This window comes from Chiloscyllium plagiosum, chromosome 41, assembly GCF_004010195.1.
Source record: "Chiloscyllium plagiosum isolate BGI_BamShark_2017 chromosome 41, ASM401019v2, whole genome shotgun sequence".
In the NCBI taxonomy this organism is placed as follows: domain Eukaryota; kingdom Metazoa; phylum Chordata; class Chondrichthyes; order Orectolobiformes; family Hemiscylliidae; genus Chiloscyllium; species Chiloscyllium plagiosum.
The window spans coordinates 20247367-20268280 of NC_057750.1; the positions used below are offsets into that span (position 1 = coordinate 20247367).

General features: G+C 44.4%; 1 long non-coding RNA gene across 1 annotated transcript in view; it reads left to right on the top strand.

Annotated features, from left to right (window-relative positions):
* The first annotated feature begins 826 nt into the window (after positions 1 to 826).
* LOC122542929 overlaps positions 827 to 20914 on the top strand; it is a 32390-nt gene continuing 12302 nt past the window's right edge. The window contains exons 1-2 of the long non-coding RNA XR_006309888.1: positions 827 to 1725; positions 1817 to 2001. This is a non-coding gene — a long non-coding RNA (uncharacterized LOC122542929). The remainder of the gene's footprint in view (positions 1726 to 1816; positions 2002 to 20914) is intronic.

Genomic DNA, 20914 nt, shown 5'->3' on the forward strand with positions numbered 1-20914 from the left:
GTCCCTCTCTCACTGCACACCCCAGGTCATCTCCTCTGCACAGAAGCTCTTCAGCCACGTCCTCAAACAGACTCGCTACCACAACCACATCTCCTTCCTCAGCACCTGCCTACGGAACCGACTGATCCCGCATGGACTCCGGACTACGTTCCGACCAACAAAATTTGGACCCGACCAGGATGGACACACTTTCCTCATTCCTGAAGAAGGGCTTATGCCCGAAACATCGATTCTCCTGTTCCTTGGATGCTGCCTGACCTGCTGCGCTTTTCCAGCAACACATTTTTAACATCTTGGTATATGTACCATTGCAACGTCACGAGCCGGTCTTAAAAAGGACTGGGAAAGTTAATGAAATAAAACCTAGATAAACCACACTTCAACCACTGTGAACACCTTTGTGAAGATATTTCGATTCTGGAGGGATTGCAGTGAACAATTCAGGGAGTGGCAACAAGACTCCCAAAGCTTGAATTGGAAGAAAGGGAATGCAAGCCAGTTTTTTGATTCCTTGCATTTATAAATTTAACTGGTGGACTTAAGCAAGATATTGAGGAGATCAGATTGGGTCCACTGTGAAACTATTCCAGTGGAAATTAGATTCCCTACAGTGTGGAAGCAGGCCCTCAGCCCAACAAGTCCATACCGACCCTCCGAAGAGCAACCTACCCAGACCCATTTCCCTACATTTACCCCTGACTAATGCACCTAACCCTACGGACAATTCACCTGATCTGCACAGCTTGGGAGGAAACCCACGCAGATACGGGGAGAATGTGCAAACTCCGCACAGACTGAGGCTGGAATTGAACCCAGGTCCCTGGTGCTGGGTGAGGTAACAGTGCTAAGCATTGAGCCACCGTGCCGCCATTATTGGAAATCCTAGAGAGGCTAGGATTTGAGGGCACATAATCTGAGAATTGGAGTCAGACCTTTCAGAAAGCAAACTAGCAAATGAACAAAGCGTGATGCGGTTTGAGAACTCTTCCCGCAAATGGCACTTGATGCTGCATCAACTGTCAATTTGTCAACCTGAAGTTGGTATTTCTCTCTTCAAAGTCATAAAAAGAATGAGTGTGGAGTGGATCAAGGAGCGAGCTCCCAGATCAGCTCCCACCTCCTTAAAATGTGGCAGTGGGTCTAGAAGCTGAATGGCGTCGTGTCGTTCCTGTGTTGGGCAATGGTTTACTCTCTCGGGGATGTGTGAAAGACCTGATAGCACTGTAATATCATCGAGCAGACCAGTCGAGTTGTAAGTGGGGTCATTCAACTGGAATTAATCCATTATCACATTATTGTTTGAGCGATGTTCCTGTGTCAAATGAACAGCCTTGTTTCCGACATGACAACAGTGATTGCACTTGGCTGGACTGGGGCGTTGTTAGGTCCTGAAAGGCGTGAGATACAGGCATGTTGATTCTTAAAGTCTGCGTGGCAGGTTCAGGGGAGCCGGAGATTGGAAAGGATGGCTGTGTGCCGGACTATTTTCCGGCATATTTTTAAAAGCAGGGCCCGGTGCATAGACACCTCGCAGCCGTCAGCTGAAAATTACAGCTTGTTGCTGCACATGGATTGTCGGCGAGTCCTTCTTTTCCAACCTATCACCGAACATTGCAGAGCTGTTGTCAGACAGAGGCTCGGTTACTGCAGTATCTGCTGAGAAATCCCCCTCGGCAGCTGAAGGAACTTTGAACTGGCCGCCGTCAGCGTTCAACTGGAATACAGGTGAGTGATAAAACCACAGTGAGCGGCCACCACAAGCCAGCCTGCTCCGTCCCCTCGCTGACACTCGCTTTGATTTACATTTCTGTCACAGAGTCCGATTGCTTTCTGAAGGTGGCCCGAGGCCTTTCGGACCACTCTCTACATCTGGACCGACGTCAGTCCCTGCCACTCCAACCATTAAAAGAAAAGCTCCAGCAGCTCTTCATTCTCTGAGGATCGGAGGGAGAGAGAAAGACAGCAGGGTCCACAAAGCAGCAGACCTGTCGAAGCAAGAAGGTGAGAGTCGCAGCTCTTGCTCCTGTTCTCTGTGTGTGTGTGTGAGAGAGAGAGAGAGAGACAGACTTCAGCTTAGGACGCATTGTCATCGAATGTTTCTCTTCCTATTCTTTTCCTGGTTAAGTGGCCTCTGCTCTGTTAATGCATGTGGACCTCTCTGCATGTTCCTGATTTTTTTTTGTCACGTCCTGCGGAGAGGGGGAAGGAAATGTCTGCGTGTGTGCCAACTGCAGAATAAATGCAGCAGCGATCTCCAAGAGACAAAATCGCCCAGGCTTTGCCCAGAGTTGTGGCTGTGGGAGATTTTGTTTTCAGCAGCAGTCATGTTATTCTGTCATCTCGTGGTTCTGATAAAGGTTTCGTTTAAAAGATACTTACAGAGAGGGAAAACAATAAATTCAGATGCAAGGAGAACACATCTCCGCTCTGCGCACAGTTACACAGTTAAGGATTTGGAAGTGTTTGACGACCAGGTAATTGGAGTGATTATGGAATGCTGTATGCCGGAAGGAAGTCCATTGTACCTTCACCGGCTCTTTGAAACAATCCAATCCAACCAATCCATTTCCCCTGCTCTTTTCCAACAGTCCTACCAATGTTGTTTTGCTAACTGATAGCCTGCAGGGCAGTTTGCAGCAGTAAGATTGTACCTAATTAAGATGCTGAAAATGGTTGAGACCTGGTTCACAGAGAAAACACCTCCACAGAATCTGAGGGGCTTGAAATGTTTCTTTTGCAGCAAGATCAGAGCTGAAATATGCTGCAGGAAAGCTGTGGGAAACAGTTTGAGCAGGCACTTCGGGATGGGAATGGGATACATAGAGTTTGCATTTAGATAACAGGTTTGACCACAAGATCATTTTCAACTGTTGCACAGGCAATGAAGCACTTTTTGCAGTTACTGTTGTGAGGTCAGAAGAAAGCCATTAACTTTCTACAAACAGTGCTGTGATGATGAACTCAGCTGGTTTGGGTGTTATTTGAGGGACAAGTATAAGCAAGGACACAGAGTCTGACTCCCCTAGAAAAGATCACAGGGCTGTGGAAAAAGAGGCAGTAGAGGGGACAGATTTGGGTCATTCAGGAACTAGGGCAGGATTGATTTTTCTAAATATTTTTGGGGGGACCTCCCTGGTGGGAAGAGCAGAGTATGGGGCCATCATATTAAAAATACAGCAAAGTCAAAGAGGACTAATCTTTCAGAGAAAGCATAAAAGAAACCTAGTCCACTCTTCAGTCCCCCCCCCCCCCCCCTCACCCCCATACCGCCGCCTCACTCTCTCACAGTCTGCTATTCACGCTCTCCTACTCATGCTGTCACCATGTTGAGGAAGGGGCAAAACTGCTCTGGAGAAATTACAGGGAACATTCACGAGAATGTTGGCATGGTTGGAAAATTGATAGGCTGGGTTGCTTTCCTTTGAAAAGATGAGAGGTGACTTATTTAAGATGTACAAGAGAATGAGCAGGTTAGAGTGGACAGAGCAGACCTGTTACCTATGAAAGGGATGTTAGTTACCAAGTCTAAACTGATTGGCTCAAGGATTCGAGGAGATAAAAGGAGAAACCTCTTCACCCAGCTGGGGGGTAGTGTCTAGAATTCACTGCCTGGTTTGGCAAGTCAGGTGGAAACCTTCAATAAGTTTGATAAGAACCTGGATCGGCCCCTTGAAATACTGTTACCTGCAAGCTACAGAATTGTTGCTGAATGTGGGATGAAATGCATGGCCTCTTTCTCTGCCCGAATTTTCCAATGGTTTGATGTTTGTTTCTCTGAACTGCTTCAAATGGAGATCCAAATTATATAAAGTACTCTCGATGGGATCTCACCAAAGTCAAATGTCCAACTGCAATAAAACATCAGTAAAACATTTCAGACACGGGACTGCTGAGTAAGTGAAGTAATATATTTGGGTGGTTGCGTTACCCGAAACACTACTTAGATCATGTCTCCCACCCATCCTCCTCCTCTAACCAAAACAAAGATTCTGTGCAGCTGATTGGGAAGGTAAATAGTTCTTTGTTTCATTTTTTATTTTCCTACAGTCTCTTTGGGAATTCAGAATAGTGGGAATGGCGGTTAGAGCAGTTGAATGTTCCTCCTGCAGAATGTGGGAGGTAAAGGGTCACCACTAGTGTCCCTGCTGATTTCATCTGCAGGAAAAGTGCACCCAACTCCAGCTCCTCGAAAACCATGTTAGGGAACTGGAGCTGGAGGCTGTATGAACTTTGGATCATTTGGGAGGCAGAGGGGGTGATAGAAAGAAGTTACAGGGAGGTGGTCACACCTTAGGTGCAAGAAAGAGGGTTACAGTCAGGGGACAAAGGGAACCAGCAGGCAGTGCAGGGATTCCCTCTGGCCATTTCCCTCAATAACAAGTATATTTTGGATACTGTTAGCTGTGGGGGTGGCGGAGAAGGAACTAACTAGGATTAAGTCATGGAGTGCAGGTCTCTGGCACAGAGTCTGTCCCTGTTGCTTAGAAGGGAAGGGGGGAGAGGAGCAGAGCATTCGTCACTGGGGACTCCACAGTTAGGGGGACAGATAAGAGGTTCTGAGGGAATGAGACAGAATCACAGATGGTGTGTTGCCTCCCAGGTGCCATGGTTCATGATGTTTCGGATTGTGTTTTCAGGATCCTTGTGGGGGAGGGGGAGCAGCTACGTAGGCACTAACGACATAGATAGGAAAAGAGATGGGGATTTAAGGCAGAAGTTCAGGGAGCTAGCGTGGAAGCTTAGTGCAGAGTTGTTATCTCTGCTTTGTTGTCTGTGCCACATGCCAGCGAGGGAAGGAAAAGGGAGAGAGGATTGAACATGTGGCTGCAGGGATGGTGCAGGAGGGAGGGTTTTGGATACTTAGACAATTCGGGCTCATTCTGGGGTAGGTGGGACCTCTGCAAACAGAATGGTCTACACCTGAACCAGAGGGGTGCCAATATGCTAATTTGCTAATGCTCTTCAGGAAGATTTAAACTAATTCAGCAGGGGAATGGGAACCTAAATTGTAGCTCCAGTGACCAGGAGGTTGAGAGTAGTGAGGTCAGCAATGAGGTTTCATGGTCGCAAGAGTTCACCGGGAAGCAGGAATGTGGTTTGAAGTGTGTCCATTTCAACACCAGGAGCATCCAGAATAAGGTGAGTGAACTTGCAGCATGGATTGGTACCTGGGACTTCGATGTTGTGGCCATTTCAGAGACATGGATAGAGCAAGGACAGGAATGGTTATTGCAGGTTCCGGGATTTAGATGTTTCACTAAGAACAGAGAAGATGATAAAAGAGGGGGAGGTGTGGCATTGTTGGTCAAGGACAGTATTATGACGGCAGAAAGGATGTTTGAGGACTCGTCTACTGAGGGAGCATGGGCTGAGGTTAGAAACAGGAAAGGAGAGGTCACCCTGTTGGTAGTTTTCTTTGGGCCTCCAAATAGTTCCAGAGATGTAGAGGAAAGGATAACCTGGTTATTTTGGGTAGGAGCTAGAGTAACAGGGTAGTTGTTATAGGGGGCTTTAACTTTCCAGATATTGACTGGAAATACTGTAGTTCAAGTACTTTAGAGGGGTCAGTTTTTGTTCAATGTGTGCAGGAGGGCTTGCTGATACAGTATGTAGATAGGCCAACAAGGCGCAAGGCTGGGTAATGAACCTGGCTAGGTGTTAGATTTGGAGGTAGGTAAGCACTTTGGTGACAGTGACCACCATTCGGTTATGTTTACTTTAGCAATGGAAAGGGATAGGTATATACCGCAAGGAAAGATTTATTGCTGGGGGAAAGGCAATTGAGATGTGATTAGTCAAGACTTAGAATTCATAGGATGGGGAGGAAACTGCAGGGGATAGGCGCAATTGAAATGTGGATCTTATTCAAAGAACAGCTACTGCAGGTCCTTGATAATTATGTACCTGTCAGACAGGGAGGAAGTGGTCGAGGGAGGGAGCCATGGTTTACTAAAGAAGTTGAATCTCTTGTGAAGAGGAAGAAGAAGGCTTATGTTAGGATGAGATGTGAAGGCTCAGTTAGGGCGCTTGAGAATTACAAGCTAGCCAGGAAAGACCTAAATAGAGAGCTAAGAAGAGCCAGGAGGGAACACGAGAAGTCATTGGCAGATAGGATCAAGGAAACCCTAAAACTTTCTATAGGTATATCCAGAATAACAGAATGACTCGAGCAAGATTAGGGCCAATCAAGGATATTGTGGGAAGTTGTGTGCGGAGTCTGAGGAGATAGGGGAAGCGTCAAATGAATTTTTTTGTCAGTGTTCACACTGGAAAAAGACAATGTTGTCGAGGAGAATACTGAGATACAGTCTACTAGATTAGACGGAATTGAGGTTCACAAGGAGGAGGTGTTAGCAATTCTGGCCAGTGTGAAAATAGAGAAGTCCCCTAGGCCGGATGGGATCTATCCTAGGATTCTCTGGGAAGCCAGGGAGAAGATTGCAGAGCCTTCGGCTTTGATCTTTATGTAGTCATTATCTACAGGAATAGTGCCAGAAGGCTGGACATTAGCAAATATTGTTCCCTTGTTCAAGAAGGGAAGGGGGACAACGCTGGTAATTATAGACCACTGAGCCTTACTTCGGTTGTGGATAAAGTGTTAGAAAAGGTTATAAGAGATATGATTTATAATCATCTAGAGAGGAATAAGTTGATTAGGGATAGTTAACACGGTTTTGTGAAGGGTAGGTGTGCCTCACAAACCTTATTGAGTGCTTTGAGATGGTGACCAAACAGGTGGATAAGGGTAAAGCGGTTGTGATGTGGTGTACAGGTATATGGATTTCAGTAAGGCGTTTGATAAGGTTCCCCACGGTAGGCTATTACACAAAATACAGAGGCATGGGATTGAGGGTAATTTAGTGGTTTGGATCAGACATTGGCTAGCTGAAAGAAGACAGAGGGCGGTGGTTAATGGGAAATGTTTATCCTGGAGTTCACTTACTAGTGGTGTACCGGAAGGATCTATTTTGGGACCACTACTGTTTGTCATTTTTATAAATGACCCGGATGAGAGCGTAGAAGGATGGATTAGTAAATTTGCAGATGACATTCAGGTCGGTGGAGTTGTGGTTTGTACTGAAGGATGTTGCGGGTTACAGAGGGACATAGATAAGCTGCAGAGCTGGGCTGATAGGTGGCAAATGGAGTTTAATGCGGAAAAGTGTGAGGCGGTACACTTTGGAAGGATCAACAGGAATAAAGAGTACTGGGCTAATGGTAAGATTCTTGGTAGTGTAGATGCTCAGAGAGATCTCGGTGTCCATGTACATAGATCCCAGAAAGTTGCCACCCAGGTTGATAGGGTTGTTAAGAAAGCATACAGTGCGATAGCTTTTACTGGTAGAGGGATTGAGTTTCAGAGCCACGAGGTTATGCTGCACCTGTACAAAACTCTGGTGTGGCCACACTTGGAGTATTGCATATAGTTCTGGTCACTGCATTTTCGAAAGGATGTGGAAGCTTTGGAAAGGGGTTCAGAGGAGATTTACTAGGATGTTGCCTGATATGGAGGGACGGTCTTGTGAGGAAAGGCTGAGGGACTTGAAGCTGCTTTCATTAGAGGGAAAAAGATTGACGGGTGATATAATTGAGGCATTAACTCAGAGGAGAAAGTGAGGGCTGCAGATGCTCGAGATCAGAGCTGAAAATGTGTTGCTTGAAAAGCGCAGCAGGTCAGGCAACATCCAAGGAACAGGAGAATCGACATTTCGGGCATAAGCCCTTCTTCAGGAATGAGGAAAGTGTGTCCAGCAGGCTAAGATAAAAGGTAGGGAGGAGGGACTTGGGGGAGGGGCTTTGGAAATGCGATAGGTCGAGGGACGTCAAGGTGAGGGTGATAGGCCGGAGTGGGGTGGGGGCGGAGAGATCAGGAAGAAGATTGCAGGTTAGGAAGGCGGTGCTGAGTTCGAGGGATTTTACAAGGTGGGGGGAGGGGAAATGAGGAAACTGGAGAAATCTGAGTTCATCCCTTGTGGTTGGAGGGTTCCCAGGCAGAAGATGAGGCGCTCTTCCTCCAACTGTCGTGTTGCCATGGTCTGGCGATGGAGGAGTGCAAGGACCTGCATGTCCTTGGTGGAGTGAGAGGGGGAGTTAAAGTGTTGGGCTACGGGGTGGTTGGGTTAGTTGGTCCGGGTGTCCCAGAGGTGTTCTCTGAAACGTTCCGCAAGTAGGCGGCATTAACTCAGAGGGTTAGATAGGGTAAACAGTGAGAGCCTTTTTCCTCGGATGGAGATGGGAAGCATGAGGGGACACAGCTTTCAGTTGAAGGCTGATAGATATAAGACAGATGTCAGTGGTAGTTTCTTGACTCAGAGTCGTAGGGGCATGGGTCACATTGCCTGCAACAGTAGTAGATCTGCCAACTTGAAGGGCATTTATGTGGTCATCGGATAAACATTTGGATGAAAGTGGAATAGCGTAGGTTAGATGGGCTTCAGATTGGTTCCACAGGTCGGCACAACGTCGAGAGCAAAAGGGCCCATACTGCGCTGTAATGTTCTCTGTTCTATCACTATTTGAATGATCCATTCTTGTTTCTACAGACAAGAAAAACCTTTTTTGCCTTTTTCATCAAATGTACATGCAAGTAGATTTTGTTTTGTGATTTGTGGACCAGGACCTGCTATTTCCACTTTGGTAATTTGCAAACTCATTTGATTTAAGTAATGTGTATTTTTCTATTTAACTGCTGAAGTGCCACGTCTTCTCACATGATCCTACCCATGCTGAATTTTCTTTCTGGTCGTGTAGCCTATCTTTAATGCTGTACAGACTTGATATGTCCTTTTATCATTTAATTTCTGGACTGTCTTTGTGTCATCAGCAAGTTTAGGATTGGTACATTTGGTTCAATCAGGCAGATTGCAAACAGATTCGACCCCAGGTCAGATCTCTGTGCTAGTTCCCTTGTTGCAGCTGTTATAAATCTGGAAATGACCTGTTTCAGTCTACTTTCAGTTTCTTGTTTGTTCATCAATTCTCTACCAATGCTAATATGGTACATTCCCTCCGACCATGAGTTCTTATTTTGTTTTGTCATTTTTGATGTCAGACTTGTCAAATGCCTTCTGTCAATCCAATTCCACCACATCCACATGTGTTTTTTATATGTTGCTTGTTGCTTCTTCAAAGAACTCCAGTAAATTGGTAAAACATGGTTTTCCTTTTGTAACACTGTATTGGCCCTCCTGCAATTTCCTTCATTTTTATCTTGTTACCCGTTTCCCTCCAACAAAATGTCAAGCCATTTGGCTTGTAGTTTCTTGCTTTTTGTCTTCTTCCTTAATTCCCTCTTGTTCATCCAATCCTTACAGTATGGGAACAGGCCTGTTGGCCCACCAAGTCCACACCAACCCTCTGAAGAGTAACCCACCTGGACCCATTCCCCTACATTTCCCCCTGACTAATGCTCCACATCCCTGTACACTATGGAGAATTTAGCACGGCCAATTCACATAGCCTTTGGATTGTGGGAGGAAACCGGAGCACCTGGAGGAAACACAAGCAGACACAGGAAGAACGTGCAAACTCCACACAGTCGTCCAAGGCTGGAATTGAACTCGCGTCCCTGGCACTGTGAGGTAGCAGTGCTAACCACTGAGCCACCGTAACGGTTATTTTTAGTGGCTAAGCTTCATATTCAGCCATCTAATCCCCGATTTGTGTGCCTTCTTTCTGTGATACATCTACTTCACTATGTTTCTGCCCACCTTCAAGGTCTTTGTTTAAACAGACTTTTTCAATCAAACCTTTGGTCTCCTGTCCTAAAAGTTCTGATGAAAGGTCATGGACCTGAAAAATATATATTCTATACTCCTATCCGACCTAAATATTTCCTGCTTTTTCTGTTACTATTTAGGATTTCCAACATCTGTGTTATTTTGTTTCAGCTCTTTGGTTGACTCTATTTCAAGGGCAGTATTTCAATTGCTAAGTTAGATGCCACTTGAGTTCAAGTGTTTCATGTTGAGTTTAAATCATATGTTTATCAACCTGGTGAGAAACTGTTATCCAGCCATGAGTTGTTGCATTGGAAGTGTTATGGAGCAGATCAGCTTACCGCCAAATCCCCTGCCCCCATACCTGGACTTCAGCTTTTTTCTAAATTTAAGGCAAGTATAAGGTGCTGTGTTGCAGACATGTGATTAGTCCACATTTAGGATTTAATCAAAATACACGTTATTCTTACAACACAGTTCAAATACAAAAAGAAAGAATTGGCATAACTCTTAAAGGCATAGTACCACTACACATGTGGCTCAGAAACAGGCCATTTGCCCAAATCAGTCTGTGCTGGCATCAGCGACTAAGCCTGCCGAGCCCTCTGGGGCAGAGAATTCTATGGATTTACCACCGTCTAAGTGGAGAAACTAATCATTACAGTCTAAATGGCTTTCCCCTTATTCTGTCGATAACTAATAATTCACTCAAAAGGTGGATAGTTAATGTAATTACTGCATTAAAGAACACAGCCGGTTAATACAGTCCATTAAGCTTACTATTAGACCATAGAACAGTACAGCACAGAACAGGCCCTTCAGCCCACGATGTTGTGCCGACCTTTGATCCTCATGTAAGGTAAACCTAATGTACAAACCCTCAAATTTCTGTGACCATATGCATGACAGGCAGTCTCTTAAATATCCCCAATGACCTCGCTTCCACAACTGCTGCTGGCAACGCATTCCATGTTCTCACAACTCTCTGCATAAAGAACCCGCCTCTGACATCCCCGCTATACTTTCCGCCAAACAGCTGAAAACTATGACCCCTCGTGTTAACAATTTCTGCCCTGGGAAAAAGTCTCTGGCTATCAACTCTATCTATGCGCCTCATTATCCTGTACACCTCAATTAGGTCCCCTCTCTTCCTCTTTTTTCCAATGAAAAACGTCTGAGCTCAGTCAACCTCTCTTCGTAAGATAAGCCCTCCATTACCTCCTCTGAACTCTCTCCAAAGCATCCACATCTTTCCTATAATAGGGCAACCAGAACTGGACAAAGTATTCCAAGTGCGGTCTAACCAAAGTTTTATAGAGCTGCAACAAAGTCTCACAGCTCTTAAACTCAATCCCCCTATTAATGAAAGCCAAAACACCATATTTTTTTCTTAACAACCCTGTCCACCTGCGTGGCAATTTTAAGGGATCTATGTACCTGCACACCAAGATCCCGCTGTTCCTCCACACTGCCAAGAATTCTGTCTTTAATCCTGTACTCAACTTTCAAGTTTGACCTTCCAAAATGTATCACTTCGCATTTATCCAGGTTGAACACCATCTGCCACTTCTCAGCCCATCTCTGCATCCTGTCAATGTCCCGCTGCAGCCTACAACAGTCCTCTATACTGTCAACGACATCTCCAACCTTTGTGTCGTCTGCAAACTTGCTAACTCATCCTTCAATCTCCACATCCAAGTCATTATTAAAAATTACAAACAGTAGAGGTCCAAGAACAGAGCCCTGTGGAACACCACTCACCACTGACTTCCAGGCAGAATACTTTCCTTCCATAACCACTCGCTGTCTTCTGTCGACCAGCCAATTCTGTATCCAGACAGCTAAATTTCCCTGTATCCCATTCCTCCTGACCTTCTAAACGAGCCTACCATGGGGAATCTTATCAAATGTCTTGCTGAAGTCCATATACACCACATCACACTGCTCAGCCCTCATCAACTTGTCTAGTAACATCCTCAAAGAACTCAATAAGATTTGTGAGGCGTGAACTGCCCCTCACAAAGCCGTGCTGACTGCATTTAATCAAGCCATGCTCTTCCAGATGGTCATAAATCCTATCCCTCAGAATCCTTTCTAACACCTTGAGACTGACTGGTCTGTAATTGCCGGGGATTTCCCTATTTCCTTTCTTGAAGAGAGGAATTACATTTGCCTCCCTCCAGTCCTCAGGTACGACTCCGGTGAAGAGCGAGGATGCCAAGATCTTCGCAAGCGGCGAAGCAATCTCATTTCTCGCTTCCCAAAGCAGCCAAGGACAAATCTGGTCTGGCCATGGCGACTTGTCAATCTTAATGTTTGTCAAAATTTTCAGCACATCAGCTTCCTCAATCTCTATCCATTCCAGCATGCTTACCTGCTCCTCAATGGTTTCATTCTCTACAAGGTCCTTTTCTTTAGTAAAGACAGAAGCAAAAAACTCATTTAGGGCTACCCCTACCTCCTCAGACTCTATACACAAGTTCTCTATGCTATCCCTGATCGGCCCTACTCTTGCTTTGACCATTCTCTTATTCCTCACATACATGTAAAATACCTTTGGATTCTCCCTAATCCTTCCTGCCAAGCCTTTTTCGTGCCCCCTCCTGGCTCTCCTCAGACCATTTTTGAGCTCCTTCCTCGCCTGCCTGTAATCCTCTAGAGCTGAGCGAGATTCTTGCTTCCTCCACCTTACGTAAGCTTTCTTTTGACGAGAAGCTCCTCCGCTCTCGTCATCCAAGGTTCCTTTATCTTACCCCTTCTTGCCTGTCTCAGAGGAACACTTTTATGCATCACTCGCAACAACTGTTCCTTAAACAGCCTCCACATGTCTATAGTGCCCTTTCCATGGAACAATTGCTCCCAGTCCATGCTTCCCAACTCACATCTGATAGCATCATAGTTTCCTTTTCCCCAATTAAATATCCTCCCATTGTGCCTGCTTTCTCCTTCTCCATAGCTATGTAGAATGTGAGGCAGTTGTGGTCACTATCACCAAAATGCTCTCCCACCGCAACATTAGTGGCAGGAAAAAGCAATGCAACCTCCAGTATGGAAGCTAGAATTATGATAGTCGGAATGAAAGGCAAAAATAAAAACATTGATTACTGATTTTTTTAAAAATGTGTGCCACAAAGAATAAATTATGTTAATATGATTGATGTAACTTTCAAAACCACTTTCATAAACTGTCCTATAATGCATCAGTGAATCAGGTCTGAAAAGTACAGGACAGGTGGCCAAGTGAATTGCTGGCGAGCTTCAAATCACAAATCTGGGAGTAGTAGTAAAATGGAGTTCTTCAGAGTAGCAGTCTATGGGAACCCAACGATCTGGGTTGGGAGCACTGCTCTTCACAACTGACATTTAGAATTTGCACATGATAATGAAAAACACAATTTGAAAATTTGCTGATGTGACTTAATTTGGGAGATTATTAATACTGAGGAGGGCTTCAAAAAATTACAGGAGGACACAAATGAACTTGAATGATGAACAAGTGATAGGTTAGCAAAGTTGGTTACTGATTAGTGTGTGCTAGGTGAGTTTGGTGGGAAGAGTAGGGAAGAATCGTTACTTTCAAGATGTCAGAAGAGGTAGTAAAGGACCACAGGGATCTTTTGAGTACAAATATGTTAAACACAAACTTGTTTCACTTTGAATGTTCAGGATAGTGTGTAGTTTGCAACTTGCTGTGTCAGGTCTCAAGTGGGAAAGTACACCAACACTCGAGCCCCACTACTCCTGAGGTCATCACAGTGGTTGAAGATTTTGTCCGAGATTCAGGGTGGTATGTTACCTTCAGGTGCTCAGGTCAAGGCTATCTTGGAGCAACACCATGACATTGTTGAGTAGAAGGGTGAACAGCCAAAGGTCGTAGTACACTTTAATGACCGTCCTAGATTTAAGAAAAGGAATGAGATCCTAAAAGCAGACTGAGAGAGTTAAGAAGCAAGTTTAAAAGTAGGACCTCAAAGTTAGTGATCTCAGGATCACTACCAGTGCCAAGTGCTACTCAGTAGAAGTAATAGATATATATGTGGCTTGAGAGGTGGTGCAAGGGGGAGGGCTTTAGATTGCTGGGACATTGGAACCAGTTCTAGGGGTGGTGGAATGGGTTGCATGTGGGCAGACCGGAATTGATGCCCTCAGGAAGTATTTGCAAGTGCAGCCGAGGAGGGTTTATGGACTAGGCCAGACCACTCAAAACATTCTTAAGCAGGCAACCCAGACCATAATTTTGCAATTTGTTTCAGTCAGTGTACAGTGAAAATTACCCGGGGTGAGGTAAAATTTATTCACAAGATTACACAATGAAACACAAAGAACAGAATAAAGAACCCCGCAGAACTCTGTCTATCGAAACTACTTTAGGCAGTTCCGAATACACACAACAGTCCCAATAAGCAAACCCTATTAAAGACCAGTTTAAAAAAAAGGAACAGTTGCTGACAGGTTGAATTTGAAGGGCAGAAAGAGTGAGAGCCTGTTCACACATTCCACTGCTGAACTTCCACTAGTTCCGGACTGAACTGAACTGCTCAGCTAGAGAGCTGACCACTTCCTTTCATTGTACAGGTCACTTCTAAAACATGACCACTTTGGCCTGAAGTCTCATCTGTTTAATTATAAACAAGAAAGCCTCTCAATCCCTTTTAATCTCTGTACCAAACTAGACTAATCGGCACTGAGAGCAGTTTATTACCCCTCAGAGAAAAATCAAGGACATAGTATCCTTGAGAAAAGGAACAGCTTTTAGAAAAAAGAAACCAGCTTTGTGACACTAAAAGAACAGAGGTTTAAGAACCTATACAAGGAGCCAGAAGAGAAGGAAAGACAGGAAAAAAACAAAACACAGAATGGGAAATACGAAAAGCGAAATGCAGAGAATTCAAGGGTGAGAATTAAACAGGGCCACAGGTGTAAAGTGATATAAAAGGGATTAAAAATGTTAAAAAGACAAGCCTTGAGACCTTCTGTCTTAATGCACAGAGCATTCCCAATAAAGTGGCTGAATCAGTCACACAAATAGGTATAAAAGGGTATGATACATTTGGGATTACAGAGGTGTGGCTGCAGCAGGACCAGGCTTGGGAATTAAATATTCACGGGCATTCAACATTTACAAAGGATGGACAAACAGGAAAAGGAAATGGATTTAAGAGCATATTAACGCAATACTAAGCATCAATATTAGTTCGGGTGAAGAATCTGTATGGGTAGATTTTTGGAACATCAAGGGTGCAGAAAACAATAGTTTGGTGCAGAAACCCCAACTGTGATGGTAACTTGGAAAAGACATTAAATAGGAAATTCGAGAGTCAAGCAATAAAGATACAGCTGTAATTATGGGTGACTTCAATCTGCATATGCATTGGTCATATCAAATCTCTAACAGTGCTTCAGAGAAAGAATTACTAAAATATTGTAGAAATGGTTTTTGGATCAATATGTTGGGGAACCAATCAACTGAGAACAGGGTGATCAAGATAAGGGATGGCGGAAAGAGACAGTACCAATTTACAATCTAACTTTGGTGAAGATGACCATAAAATGATTGAACACTTCATGAAGGTGAACAACAATGTACTTGATTCTGAGGCGAGGGTTCTGAAACTAAATAAATGGCTATGGTAAGTTGGGGAAGATTACTTTAATATTATGAAAATGAATAAGGGATGGCAAATATTTAAAGACTCCATGGATGAACGATAAGAATTCCTATCTGGCACAAAAATAAAACAGGAAAGGCGGAGCGTTTACCACTGCTGCCTCACAACTGCAGGGACCTGGACTCCAGCCTTGGGTGGCTGTGTGGAGTTGGATGTGCAGGTTAGGTGAATTAGGCATGGAGTTAAAAAGCCATCCTGGGTTATGGGGGTGTGTGGTGTGTGTCTGTGGGGTGCCCCTTGGAGGGGTGGTTCGGATCCAATGGGCTAAATGGCCTCGACCTGCGCTGTGGACATTCTATGATTCCAAAGATCGTACTGGATTCAAGGAAGAAGCAACCGTCCTGAAGATGTGGACACTTAAGATTTCAGCAAAGGAGCACAAAGAGATTGATGAAGAAGGGGAAAATAGAATTTGTGAGTAAGCTAGCATTAACGTACAGACTGATTGTAAGAACAGATACAGGGTATGCGAGAAGAAAATTATCCATTAAAACAAGACAAATGTAGGTCCCTTAAAGTCAGGAACAGGCAAGTTGGAATGGGGAACAAAAAGGTGGCAGACCAATTAAATACACTTTTCAATTCTGTCTTCACAAAAGATGACACAAATAACATCCTATAAATGTTGGGGAATACAGGGTTAAGTGAGCGACAGGAACTGAAGGAAATCATTATTAGTAAATGATTTGGAGATGCCGGTATTGGACTGGGGTGTACAAAGTTAAAAATCACACAACACCAGGTTATAGTCCAACAGGTTTAATTGGAAGCACTAGCTTTCGGAGCGACGCTCCTTCATCAGGTGGTAGTGGATGAAGGAGCGACGCTCCGAAAGCTAGTGTGCTTCCAATTAAACCTGTTGGACTATAACCTGGTGTTGTGTGATATTTAACATTATTAGTGAAAGAATGGTGTTGGGAAAGAGATGGGATTAAAGACCAACAAACCCCCAGGCCATGATAATCCAATCGACATCCAAGAGTACTCTTTGGCCTTTGAAGGAGTGGATGCATTGGTGATCATCTTTCAAGATTCTACTGACTCTGAAACAGTTCCTGAGCATTGGAGGGTAGCTAATGGAACCCCAGTGTTTATTAAAGTTGTTACAGAGAAAACAGGAAATCTTAGACTGGTTCCCCATAATCAGTAGTGGGGAAAATGCTAGAGTCCATTGTACAAGAGTTAGCTAAACACTTGGAAAAGAGCAGTAGGATTAGACCATAAGACATAGGAGTGGAAGTAAGGCCATTCGGCCCATTGAGTCCACTCTGCAATTTAATCATGACTGATGGGCATTTCAACCCCACTTACCCACACTCTCCCTGTAGCCCTTTCTTCCTTGCGAGATCAAGAATTTATCAATCTCTGTCTTGAAGACATTTAGCGTCCCGGCCTCCACTGAAGCCGGGACATTAGATGGAGTCAGCACAGATTTACAAAAAGGAAATTGTGCTTGACAAATAGACTAGAATTGTTCAACCATGTAATTAGCAGAGTTCGTAAGGGCAGTCGATGGATGTGGTTTGTTTGGGCGTTCAGAAGACTTTCAGCAATGTCCTGTGTAAGAGACTCTCAATTAAAATGAAAGCACCTGGGATTGGAAGCAGTACAGAAAACTGATTGGCAGACAGGAATAAATGAGCCTTCCTCTGAGTGGCAGGCAGTGACCAATACTTGGACCTTGGATATTTGTACTTTGTAATAGAGATATTTAGATTTAAATGAGGAAACTAAAGGTAATATCTCCAACTTTGCAGATGGTACAAGGCTGGGTGGGAAGGTAAGTTTTGAGGATGACATGGAGTGAGTGAGTAAATGCAGGTAAAGTGTAATATGATTTGACCTACTTTAGTCACAAAAACAGGAAATCAGATTGTTATTTGAATGGCAATAAATTGGGAAAGGGTGTGGTGCAGTGAGCCCAAAGTGGATCCAAAACCATCTCCAATTTCCTTTGATAGCCAATGGTCAGAGAATTCCTACAGATATAGCAGTTAAGAGTTCACCACATTGCTGTGGCTTTAGAGTCATGTGTCAGCCAAAACAGGTGAGGATGGCAGTTTCCTTCCCTACAATACATTGGTGAACCAGATGGGCTTTTCCAGCATTCGACAACAGATATGTGGTCATCATTTGATATTTACTGAATTCAAATTCCACCATCAGACCTGGTGAGAACCTGAGGGACGGGATTTACATGTATTTGGAATAGCAAGGACTGATTAGGGATAGTCAACATGGCTTTGTGCATGGGAAATTGTGTCTTACCAACTCGATGGAGTTTTTTTGAAGGAGTGACAAAGAGGATTGACGAACGCGGAGCGCTGCACTTTGTCTATATGGACTTCAGTAAGGCGTTTGACAAGATCAGTTAACAAGATTAGACAACCTAGAATACAGGCAGAACTCGCCATTTGGATACAAAATTGGCTTGATGGTAGGAAACAGAGGGTAGTGGTGGAAGGTTACTTTTTGGACTGGAGGTCAGTGACTACAAGGATCGGTGCTGTGTCCGCTGCTTTTTATAAATATATTTATATGGATAGTTTGGATGTGAATATAGGAGGTATGGTTAATAACTTTGCAGATGACACCAGCATCAATGGTGTAGTGGACAGCGAGTAAGGTTACCTCAGTGTACAAGAGGCAGTACTTATACAGGTAATGGTAAGGTCCTGGGGGAGTGTGGCTGAACAAAGAGACCTTTGAGTTCAGATTCATAGTTTCTTGAAATTGGAGTCAGAGGCAGACAGGGTACTGAACAAGGTGTTTGGTATGCTTTCCATTATTGGTTAGGGCATTGAGTAAAGGAGTTGGGAGATCAGGTTGAAGCTATACAGGATATTGGTTAAGCCACTTTTGGAATATCGTGTGCAATTCTGGTCTGTCTGCTCAAGGAAAGATGTTAGACTTGAAAGAGTTCAGAAAAGACTTGTAAGGATGTTGCCTGGGTTAGAGGGTTTGAGGTAGAGGGAGGGCTGTTTCCCTGGAGCATCAGACGCTGAGATGTGACCTTTAAGAGAAGTTTATAAAATCATGAGGGGCATGGATAGAAAGAATCATTAGAGTCTTTTCCCCAGGGTGGGGGAGTCCAAACCTCGAGGGCATGGGTTTAAGGTGAGAGGAGAAAGATTTAAAAGGGACTTGAGGGGCAATATGTGCAAATAGAGGGTGGGGTGGAATGAACTGCCAGAGGAAATGGTGGAGGCTGGTACAATTACAACATTTTAAAGGCATCTGGAAGGGTACGCGATTAGGAAGGGCTTTCAGGGGTATGGGCTAAGTGCTGCCAAATGCTACTGGAATAATTTAGGATATCTGTTTCTGTGCTGGGCATCTCCGTGAGTCTATGATTTGAACCCAGGTCCCCAGAACATTACCAGGGTACCTGTGTTAACAGTCCAGCGATAATACTGCTTGGCCATTGCATCTCCTGGAAGGGAGGTAGAAATGAAAGGTGGAGCAGGCTCAAAGGGTTGAATGGCCTACTTCTTTTGGCCTTTAGGTCTCCTTGATTTTATAACCCCGCTCCCCCTCAGAAAGGTTCTGCCTTTGTTTTTCCTACCAAACTGATTAACTTCACATTTATTCACATTATGTTCCATTTGCCATGCGTCTATCCAAGTTCTCTTGGAGCATCCTTGCACCCTCTTCAAACTTGCACTTCCACGCAGTTATGTGTGGAAGTATTTCAATCAATCTCTACATTCCTATTGTTGAAGCAGACCATGAACAGTTGTGACCCAAACTCCGATTCTTACGATATCCCACCAGTACCAGCCTTCCATTGAGAGAATTATCAATTTCTTCCTACCCTCTTCTTGCTGTCTATTAACCAAATCTCAATCCATACAAGTATATTTCCTCCCCCAGTTGCAAACGCTATAACCTTGTTTATGAACCTCCTGTGGAGCCTTATGAAAACACAGATGTCAACCTAACAGGTTCTCCATTCTTCTCCCTTCCTTCATTGTCAGAAATAGTGGGGTTACATCCACAACATTCCGATCAGGAAGGACTGACTCACGAAACCTAACTCTTCCAAAATCTATGACCATAAAAAGACATGAATGCGCCCATCATTTCCATAGGTGTCCTATCTGGGGGTCTTATCTGAACAGAGGTTTATTAATCCTTGATCCACCTGAGGTTTCAAATACTACCCCTTTAGGAATACTAATATCTTTTAGTTCCTTTGTTTTGCAAGTGGTTTAGGAACGTGAGTGTTTTCGGGAGCTGTACGTTTTTCTCTGAAAACAGACGCAAAGTAAAAATTTAGCTTCTCTGCCATTTCCCTGTTCTCCACTTAGATTCTCCTGTCGCCTGTGACTGGATCACACTTGGCCTTGTTAATCTTGACCGTTATTACATCATGAAAAAGCTTTCACCTTTTTGTTTAGAATTAGGAGTCCTATCATTATCGATGCTCTTGCAAAAGCATTCTGGTAATCTCCAGTCTGGATTTTTTTGGCCAGCTCTGCAAATCTAGTCGCTTCTGGTCACAGGTCCTTCTGTCAGTGGAAGCTGTTTACTTTGAAACTTCAGTCAAGTGTCCTTCTTACCTTGTTTGCTTCAAGGATAATACTCGCTTCTCCAGCATCCCCTCGTCTTTAAAGTCGCTCAATACCTTTCCAGTAATGCTGTTCAGCACTAGAGTGGAGCAACACCTCATTTTCCCACATTATACTCCATCTGTCAGATTTTTGGTCACTCTGTCAATCAGTCAAGGATTGGCTTTTGTCCTTGTTAGACAATCATCACTACATACTTTCCTAATTAGTTGTGTGTCATGTGGAAATATAGCTATTGCACCTTTGATCTCCTAATCTCAGCCTTTAGCATGAATAATGAACTTTGGCAGCCCACCACTAATCACAGCAGGACTCCACTTGTAAAACCTTGTCAGTCTGCAAAAGGCCCATTGATGAATACTCTGTTTTCTGCCAGCCAACCAAAGTTCTAATCATGCCAGTCAGTATGTTACCCTGGACACCAAACACCTACTTTGCACAGAAACCTTTCTATGTTGCACCAAGTTGACTGTCTTCTGGAAATCTGAGTGCAGTACATCATTGGACAACCCCTTATCCCTTACCCAAAAGACCGCAAATTCCCCCCAGACGTGATCGACGATGCTGTCCATCGCATCTCCTCCACTTCCCGCTCCTCCGCCCTTGAGCCCCGCCCCTCCAATCGCCACCAGGACAGAACCCCACTGGTCCTCACCTACCACCCCACCAACCTCCATATACATCTTATCATCCGTCGTCATTTCCGCCACCTCCAAACGGACCCCACCACCAAGGATATATTTCCCTCCCCTCCCCTATCAGCTTTCCGTAGAGACCACTCCCTCCGCGACTCCCTTGTCAGACCCACACCCCCCACCGACCCAACCACCACTCCCGGCACCTTCCCTTGCAACCGCAGGAGGTGCAACACGTGCGCCCACACCTCCCCCCTCACTTCTCTCCAAGGCCCCAAAGGAAACTTCCATATCCGCCACAAATTCACCTGCACCTCCAC